Below are 10,039 nucleotides of genomic sequence, written 5' to 3' on the forward strand. Positions count from 1 at the left end.
TTTGTTCATCTTCTTCAACATCATAATATAAAGGTGTTATAGTCTCTGGGTTTGATGCAAATGGCATCATTTGTAATTGATTATTTATCTGGTTTGCGTCATTCAGTGTCACCCACTGAGAGTAAGTCAGAGGGTTTGTCATCTTCTAGCTCAAATTTAGAAGCAGGTTTCAAGTTATCAATACTAACAATCCAGTCTTTGCCTTGTTTGTCTTCTATAACCAAAGTCTTTAAATTAATGACACTTTTTACCTTTGTAGGAGGTTTCCACCTTGGCCGTAGAGGTTTCGCTGATTGAACTCTCTTCTGGACAAACTGATCAACTTGTGGTATCCAAGCTGATAAAAGGTTAGGTGTATAAGCAGGTTGTGCAAAACAATCACGTATCTCTTGTAAAATAGTTAATTGCTCTAATCTACCTGGTGCAGAAACGTTCTCAGTATTAAACATTGTATTCATTGGTACACCATATAACAATTCATAAGGTGTTTTTTTCCAGAAATAGCAGAAGGTATATTATTTAAACCCACTTGTACATAAGTTAAGAAAGGGATACCACTGTTTTGGGCAGTTAGTTAGTAACTTGGTCAGCAATCGTTTTACCTCAGCATTTTTCCTTTCTACAACCCTACTACTTTGGGGATGATAAGGTGCACTGATTTCCCATTTAATATCAAAAGATTTAGCCCACTCTTGTGCTTGAGTAGATGTAAAAGCTGATCCAGCATCTGAGTGTAGGGCTTTAGGTTTTCCAATATTTACTAAGGAATTGAGACTATCAAGCGTGGTTCTAGCCGTTGCACTTTTAACAGGGTATAACCATGTGAACCTTGCACAAGCATCAACACAGATCAAATGGCTTATTAGGAATTTCTTTTACAATGTATGGTTGTTTCTGGTGATTTGGATTATTAGCAAGGATTATTTACAATTCCCTATAACTCTTATGACTGTTTTCTTCATATTAGGCCACCAATATTTTGACTTAAGGGTAAACAAGACTTTGGGGCCTAGTTATCAAGCCGTCAACCTCAAATACGCTGGAATTCCGCAGCGTATTTGTGGTGAGGCTGATTCGCCTTAGTTATCAAGCCCTAGATACCGGCAAAAGTAGAATTTAGTGACGTAAACTTTGATCTGCCGGACTCAGTCCGACACAGATCGATTCTTACGTCACTACAGATGTTCCGCACACAAGTGTGGCACTATCTGACTACTTTTGCTAGTTATCAAAAAACTAGCAGGTACGCTCTGCACTTTTCCGGCCCACTTATTTTTTTTATTTTTTGTAACTTAGCTTTTTTATTTTTTTGTACTTTAGTTAGTTTATTTAATTGAATTTAATTGTAGTTATTTGTAGCTAATTAATTTAATTAATTTAATGATAGTGTAGTGTTAGGTTTAATTGTAACTTAGGTTAGGATTTATTTTACAGGTAATTTTGTATTTCTTTTAGCTAGGTAGTTATTAAATAGTTAATAACTATTTAATAACTATTCTAACTAGCTAAAATAAATACAAAGTTACCTGTAAAATAAATATAAATCCTAAAATAGCTACAATGTAATTATTAATTATATTGTAGCTATCTTAGGGTTTATTTTACAGGTAAGTATTTAGTTTTAAATAGGAATAATTTATTAAAGTATAGTGTAGTGTTAGGTGTAATTGTAACTTAGGTTAGTTTTTATTTTACAGGTAAATTTCTCTTTATTTTAGCTAGGTAGCTATTAAATAGTTAATAACTATTTAATAGCTATTGTACCTAGTTAAAATAAATTGAAAGATGCCTGTAAAATAAAAATAAATCCTAAAATAGCTACAATATAATTATTATTTATATTGTAGCTATATTAGGGTTTATTTTAAAGGTAAGTATTTAGTTTTAAATAGGATTAATTTAGTTAATAAGATAAATATTATTTAGATTTATTTAATTAATATTTAAGTTAGGGGGTGTTAGGGTTAGTGTTAGACTTAGGTTTAGGGGTTAATAATTTTATTACAGTGGCGGCGGTGTAGGGGGGGCAGGATAGGGGTTAATAAATTTATTATAGGTGGCGACGGTGTAGGGGGGGCAGATTAGGGGTTAATAAGTTTAATATAGGTTGCGGCGGGGTCCGGGAGCGGCGGTTTAGGGGTTAAACTATTTATTTAGTTGCGGCGAGGTCCGGGATCCACAGGATAGGGGTTAATAACTTTATTATAGGTGGCGGCGGTATTGGGGGGCAGGATAGGGGTTACTAGGTATAATGTAGGTGGCGGCGGTGTCCGGGAGCGGCGGTTTAGGGGTTAATACATTTATAAGAGTTGCGGTGGGGTCTAGGAGCGGTGGTTTAGGGGTTAATAACTTTATTGAGTTGCGGGGGGCTCCAAGGGCGCCGGTATAGGGGGTAGAACAGTGTAGTTAGTGTGGGTGCTTAGTGACAGGGGTATCAATAAAGCTGTCAAAAAGCCGAAGAGCAGCGAGATCGGATGAGTGATAACTCTCACAGTCCACTGCTCATCGCCCCGTACTTGGTGCGCGGCTTTTTGACAGCTTTTTTGATAACTTAGGCGAAATTTTGAAGGTCCGCGGCGGCGATGGTAGGTGAGCTTAGGCGGGCGTATTGGACCGGCGAAGGCAGGTAAAGTAGACGGCTTGATAACTACCCCCTTTATCTCACCCTAAATGAGGATGTCCAGTACTAGAATGGGCCATTTTTGTTATATTCCATCTGTCTATGACAGATAGACAGATGGAACATGGTAGATGGTTGCTGTCATTCAAATTTTAACTGCATTTACTGCATATTTTTGACTTACACTTTGTGCAAGCGTATCTGCAAATGTATTGCCTTCAGTATGCATAGAAGAACCTAACTTTCTATGAGCTGGTTCGTGTACTACTTCAAGATCAGGCTTTATATCCAAATAAGCAGCAATTGCTTTCCATTGACAATATGCTGTAATGGCTTTTCTTTGCGGTTAAAAAAAACATTAGAATTTGGATATCCAATTATATAGAGCATCCCCTCATAGGGTATCACCAGCACCCCACCTCCTATGTTTATAGATATGCAACCAAAGCTTCCCTATTTAGCTGGATAGGGCCTTCCAATTAGCCCCTCAATTACGTATATCAATTACCATACCCTGAGCAATTTCTGTTCCCCCTATTAACTACATAAACAATAGATTGTCCTTTGCAGTCCATCCCTTTAGCTCTATAACACACTCCATATTTACCACTTGCACTTAATCTAAGGCTCCGCCCCCCATTCCCCTCCCCCATTCCACTCAGAGCAGCTCTTGCCCGCTGACCTCCCTTTCCCCATCCCCGCCAACTTGGTCCAAGAGTGACCAAACAGCAGCTAATCTCCAATTGCCCCAATTTTCCTTTTTATTCTGTTTAATAGCCGCATGACTCGCAATGTGGAGACCAGTTTTATTATTCATATAATATAAAAATGAGGTTTCATTATCATTTGTAGTCTTACCAGTCATTCATATCTTACAATACTACTTATGTTGACTAGATATTTGTTACAAATTTCTTTACTCACAATTTCTACAATAAGAATACCAGATACAGTTCCATATTACATATCTACTGTTTTGTTATTCTTCTGGAGAAGCACAGAATCCACGCCCAGAACTGTTATATTTTTATTTCTTCACTATGTTTTTGAGTATACTATATATGTTCCAATGTTAAACTTTTAATGTCAATGGATGAACATTTTCTGTAATATTTCTTATAACCTCAATAAAAATATTTAAAAAAAACAAAACATTAGATTTCCAGATTCGTAAATCTTGGAATACAGATCTTTCCAGGTATACAGAATCAGTTACAATTAACACCGGTCCTTTATCTAACAATGCTTCCTTCATAGCAAATGTTAAAGGGACAGTTAAGTCCAAAAAAAACTTTCATTATTTAAATAGGGCATGTAATTTTAAACAACTTTCCAATTTACTTTTATCACCAATTTTGCTTTGTTCTCTTTATATTCTTAAATGAAAACTAATTCTAGGAGGTTCATATGCTAATGTCTTAGACCTTGAAGACTGCCTCTAATCTGAATGCATTTTGACCACTAGAGGGCATTAGTTCATGTGTTTCATATAGATAACATTGAGCTCATGCACGTGAAGTTACCCTGGAGCCAGCACTGATTGGCTAAAGTGCATGTCTGTCAAAAGAACTGAAATAAGGGGGCAGTTTGCAGAGGCTTAGATACAAGGTAATCACAGAGGTAAAAAGTGTATTAATATAACAGTGTTGGCTATGCAAAACTGGGGAATGGGTAATAAAGGGATGATCTTTCATTTTAAACAAAAAAAATTCTGGTGTTGACTGTCCCTTTAATGCAGAAATTTCTGCAAATTGAGCTGAATGATCCCCTAAAGGGATTTGCCATGAACGTAACAGAGTCAGAGTAGGAGAATATTTTGCAATTCCTTCCCCTGCAGATTTATTTATTTTCTCTTTACTAGAGATTACTGCGGAGCCATCTGTGTAATATATTGCAGAGTGGTGATCATTTAGATACGTTAGTAAATTCCAACTTAAGGGCTGCTTTGGAGCTGGTAAATTATCTAGAGGTGTCAGATCTTTATCATGAATAAAATGTACCTGTGGGTCTTCCAAAATAGAAAAACATGTTATCCATCTATTCTTTAGTGCTTTCTTGTCTGGTATAGTTTGCTTTTGTAAGTTATCAAGTGAGGCTACTGATGTATGTATATATATATATATATATATATATATATATATATATATATATATATATATATATATATATATATCTCCCCTGTGCAATCTGTCTTGACTTTAACAGTGCTATATTAACAGCTACCAAAAGCTTCTCTATCATAGTAAATTTTATCTCTGTTTTTTTTTATATACATAAGATAGAAGTGCTATTGGAATTGTCTCACTTGCATTATACAACCTTATATAGCTTGAAGTTGGTGATATATTTATATACACTGAAAGAGCTGAGTACTATCATTCTGTGCTCTGTTTTATTAACTGCCTCTAACAATGCATTTAGTGCATCCTCTTCCTGAGTTGCCCATTTAAAAGGTATCCTTGGTCTTTTTGTTTCAGATATTATCTCCCTTGAGACTGCAGCATGCAAAGGTGAAATTAACACATTGAAATCAGGTATGAAAAACATTGCCTACTTCAGTAAACCAATTATATTACGTATTTGTTTTAGAGACTATGGATGTGTTAAAGCTGCTATCTTTTCTTTATAATTCTCAGATAATCCTCTCCCCCTTTCAGAAATGTAAAATCATAAGAAAGTAACAGTTTGCCTTGCAATTTGAGATTTCTTAAGAGATACTACATAACCTGCATCATGTAATTTAGTTAATATCTTGTCCAAGATTTCTGTGTTCTTCTTCACTAACATGTGAAAAATATATATCATATACTTCAACTTCTGGAAATTTAGATAATAAATTCACTACATCTGAAGTAAATAATGCACTTGAATTTAAAAATCCTTTAGGTAATCGGCTTAAAACCAACGTTTTGCCCCTCCAAGTAAATCCTGTTATCCAGTAACTATCTGGAGTAATAGGATGATTAAGCTACATTAAAGGGAGACTGAACCCAAATTTTTTCTTTCGTGATTCAGATAGAGCATGCAATTTTAAGCAACTTTCTAATTTACTCCTATTATCATTTTTTCTTTGTTATCTTGCTATCTTTATAGATATGTTTGGAAGAGCAGCCGGCAGTCGACCTGAAACCTGTTATCAGTGAGCTGGGACACTGCGATATCCTATCTGGTGAGCAGTAGCACATTTCAAGTGTTGCTTTTCTTGTGGAAAGGATTTTACCTATTGGTGTGATGATGATGATGATGATGATGCAGCACTAGAAGGCGCCCTCTCTTGTGACCTAATTACCAGACACTGCTGCCTGAAGGACTTTACTATGAAAAACATCAAAGTGGTTACATTTAGAAAAAAATATGATGCTGCCTTACAAATGTATTCAATATAATCCTCATTCTTAAAATCCAAGAAGAAATGATCTAGAAAAAAGAGCAATAATGCTTTTTGGAAAAAGACTATCCCACCTCCAAGTAAACCTTGGTAATCAAGAGATTTAGCCAAAAAGCTAAATAAACTGATGTGGTTTCTGACTTTTATGTGGACCAAGGGACAAACAATTTATTGTTTAAAAATCTTGGGAATTCTTTCAATCAAGCTTTAAGAGTTTCTCTTTTTGAACCTGCATGCTTTCAATATTTAGCTTCGGTCTTGAAGGTTTTTGTTGCTTTTAGCAATATAATCTGCTGGAAAACTTTCTGATTTTTTTGTTTACTTAGTGATTTCTATCATAAAGTTGGTCCATGATCGATTACTCCTGGGATTTATACTCCTGGCCACTGGGAAGAGGCAAAGATCCCAAAACTCCAAAAGCCCTTAAAACCCCTCCCACAATACTGGAAACTAGTTTTGTTTGCCTTTGCAGGAGGAAGGTGAAGAAGGAAGATGCTCCAGGTGTTTGTGAGAAGGGTTCTCAAACTGACATGAGCCCCAGTTTCCACTTATAGTGCTACAGTCTGGACAGAGGGATGTCTTTGGATTATGGGTAGTAGCGCAAGGACACCCTATAGGAGTTAGTTGCAAGCCTGCTACAGGTGTCGCAGGGACCATTCCCCAGTGGCCTCCTGTTTGTTCAACATTATACTCTCTCTCCTCTCTCTCTCTCCAGTACATTTATTGAATCGGACTCTTTTTTTAATAATCATCCATTTTAAAGGGACACTATAGTCAGCATTAAACTTTCATAAATCAGATAGAGCATGCAAGTTTAAACAACTTTCCAATTTACTTCTATTTACAAAATGTGCAGTCTTTTTATATTTACACTTTTTGAGTCACCTGCTCCCACTGAGCATGTGCAAGAATCCACAGAATATACGTATATATGCATTTGTAAATGGATGATGGCTGTCACATGGTACAGAAGGAGTGGAAATAGACATAACTTTGAAATGTGTCAGAAAAAATGTACTGCTCATTTAAATCTTCAGACTAAGTGCTATTTGTCATGAGATGCAGGACACAGCATAGAAGGTACAATGCTATTTTATTGCAGAGCATAGAATTATACAGCTTGCACAACACATCTAACTTGGTAACTGCAACATAGACAATAACGGACCTAAAAACACGCCCCCCATCAGGTACAGGCTGAAAATGTTTTCTATTTCGACGTGTGACTGTCCCTCCATCAGTAAAGACTACATAAGACCTTAGTTCAGGAGAGCGTCCAATTACCATAGCAGGCGTCTTCCATTTCTTCTCATCATCCAGTTTAATTCTGACACTTTGCCCCGCATTCAGCTCCTGCAAGGGCCTCACAGAGTGTCTCCTGTCGTAGAAGAATCGATAGCCCCTTTTTGCCTCTTCATCCCTCCTAAGGACCTTGTCCCGAGGAATAGAGCTAGTTGGCTGGAAGACACCCACAGAGGGTAAGGTGGTGTGAATCTGACGTCCTTGCATCAGCTGTGCCAGGCTAAAACTCGTGGCTTGAATGGGAGTCACCCTATAGGACAAGAGGGCTAGGTACGGCTCAGATTGCTTCAAAATGAACTTTGTTGTTTGAACTGCCCTTTCAGCCATTCCATTGGCCTGCGGGTAATGTGGACTTGACGTGGAATGGATAAAATCATATTCACTGCTGAAAGAACTGAACTCCGTGGAAGCAAACTGCATTTCGTTATCACTTACTAACTCCATTGGTATGCCCCACTGGGCGAACAAGTGATAAAGGCTTGACTTGTGATCTCATTTAAGGGTGCAATTTCCAAATACATGGAATAGTAGTCAATCATGACTAGGTACTTTTTCCCGTGCAGTTCGCACAAATCAGCAGCTATTTTCTGCCACGGGCTGCGGAGAAGAAATCAACGGCTCCCTTCTCTGAGTAGGCCGGCGTTCCCGGCAAAAGGCACATTTTGACACATGGCTCCTAATGTTGGAACTGATCCCAGGCCACCATACTGCCATAGCTGCCCTTTCTCTGCACTTTGTAATGTCCAAGTGGCCATCATGAATCCTGCTTAACATCTCCTGCCGCATGCTAACAGGAATAACAATGCGGTCCTGGAACAGCAGCAACCCATCCAGCTCCGTGAGCTGCGACCTTTCTGACTGGCAAGAACTTAAAGACATCCAGGCTGCCCGGCTCTCGGGCCAACCTTCTTTTATGTATTTAACAACTTCTTGAAGGTCTGTATCTAAATATTAAAAGCAAAAAAGAGCCAATGGCACTACTTTATTATTTGAAGGACTTCTGCTAATTCATTGAATACCCCAGTCTAATAACATTGGGTTCATGAGATGGTGCTGTGTATATTTACAACTTTTGAGAGAAAAACAGAGGAATAGATTCCTCTAAGAGTATACACTATTAGCACTCCAGAGTCCACCTACATTAACTTAAATACAACTGGAAGTTCGAGAATAATCATGAATAGTCTCCCTCTTGGGAATTTGGTACCAGGGTCTGTTAAAATATAAATTTTAATTAAATATAGCTAAAAACAAAGTGCAACTTAAAAATACGACCTGAGGCAGCGACGTGACAATATATGGGTATATTGCCTATTAGATATGTGCGATTCGTTTCAAATTCGTCCGAATTTGGTAGAATTCGGAGCTTCGGACCGATTCGAATATCCGAATGAAATGGTTTCCGAAAGAAACTAATCCGAATGTATTTGTTCCGAAATCTTCGAATCGTTCGGACGTATTTGTTGTCATTCGGATGTGTGTGGCGCATTTTTTTATTTTATTTTAGTTACATGTGACGTGACTACTAATCCGAATGCATTTGTTCCGAAATCTTCGAATCGTTCGGACATATTCTTTCTCATTCGGATGTGTGTATCGCAGTTTGATTTTATTTTAGTTACACGTGACGTGACTACTAATCCGAATGCATGTGTTCTGAAAAATTTGAATCGTTCCGATATATTCGTTTTCATTCGGACGTGCGCGTGGCGCAGTTTTAAAATGATTTCTTCAAATAAATCTCATTATTAAATCCAAAGAACCACAAAATAGTTAGAAGAAAGTGAGATCTGAATGATTATGTAATTATTTATTGAACAAATGAAAAGATAAAATATTTATTTAGGTTTTTGGACTAGCATGGTATACTACTAATAACGAGTGACAACGAATCGATTCAAATTCATTAGTTTATTAAAATGAGTGTAGTGTCATATATCTTCTTGTCCAATCAGTTCATTCCTTTTGTTTTGGGGGTTGGATTACTGTCACAGTGATAGTTTTCTGGTCCAATAATTATATTATTTAAATGTTGTGGGTTGGATTACTGTCACACGCAGTGCAATGTGCTATAGCTTTTCCTCAAGGGCTGTGCTTTATCTGTTCTGTTGTGTTAAGCATAAGGCAGACATTATCAGACTTGCATTCTGTCAGCATTGCAGCAGAAGACAATCCCTGAACTTGTGAAGTTGAACAATTACAGAAGAAGAGAAGAAGGCACAGTGTCCTAGAGATTTACTGGTCTGCGTATTTTTGCTTATTATATTATTATTTTTGGCTGAAATTGTGACTCAAGGGAGAGGAGAAAGTTTTACAACAGTCAAATATATATTTCTTTATCTTATAGTTCTTGCATTAATAATTGTTATTATTTTGAACTTCTCACTAGAGTACTAGTTAGTTAGTAGTTAGTTAAAAATAAATATTATAATTCTGTACTATTGTATTGATTGTCTTGTGTGACTTTTTTGGAGTTCTATCTGTATGAGCTGAGCTGAGCTGAGCTGAGCTCACTGCAATTTTTTTGTTTTTGTTTAAGACAGAGATTTAGTTAGTTATTGCTGTGTGTGTGCTGTCTTAAACTTAGATAACAGGCACACAGGTTGGTGAATGATGATAGGATTTTTTTTTATTTTTGAACACATCAGCAAAAGACACAGACATCACCCTTATTTACTCTTTCTTTGTGGATAAATCTAATTATTATTTGTTGTGTGTGTGTGTGTGTG

General features: G+C 36.9%; 1 long non-coding RNA gene across 1 annotated transcript; it reads left to right on the top strand.

Annotated features, from left to right (window-relative positions):
* The first annotated feature begins 257 nt into the window (after nucleotides 1-257).
* On the top strand, nucleotides 258-5,789 carry LOC128640080 (uncharacterized). The gene is made up of 3 exons (XR_008399288.1): nucleotides 258-347; nucleotides 5,098-5,154; nucleotides 5,714-5,789. It is a non-coding gene; the product is annotated as an uncharacterized LOC128640080 (long non-coding RNA).
* Nucleotides 5,790-10,039: the final 4,250 nt, after the last annotated feature.

The sequence above is a fragment of the Bombina bombina genome, chromosome 9 (genome assembly GCF_027579735.1).
Source record: "Bombina bombina isolate aBomBom1 chromosome 9, aBomBom1.pri, whole genome shotgun sequence".
Taxonomy (NCBI): Eukaryota; Metazoa; Chordata; class Amphibia; order Anura; family Bombinatoridae; genus Bombina; species Bombina bombina.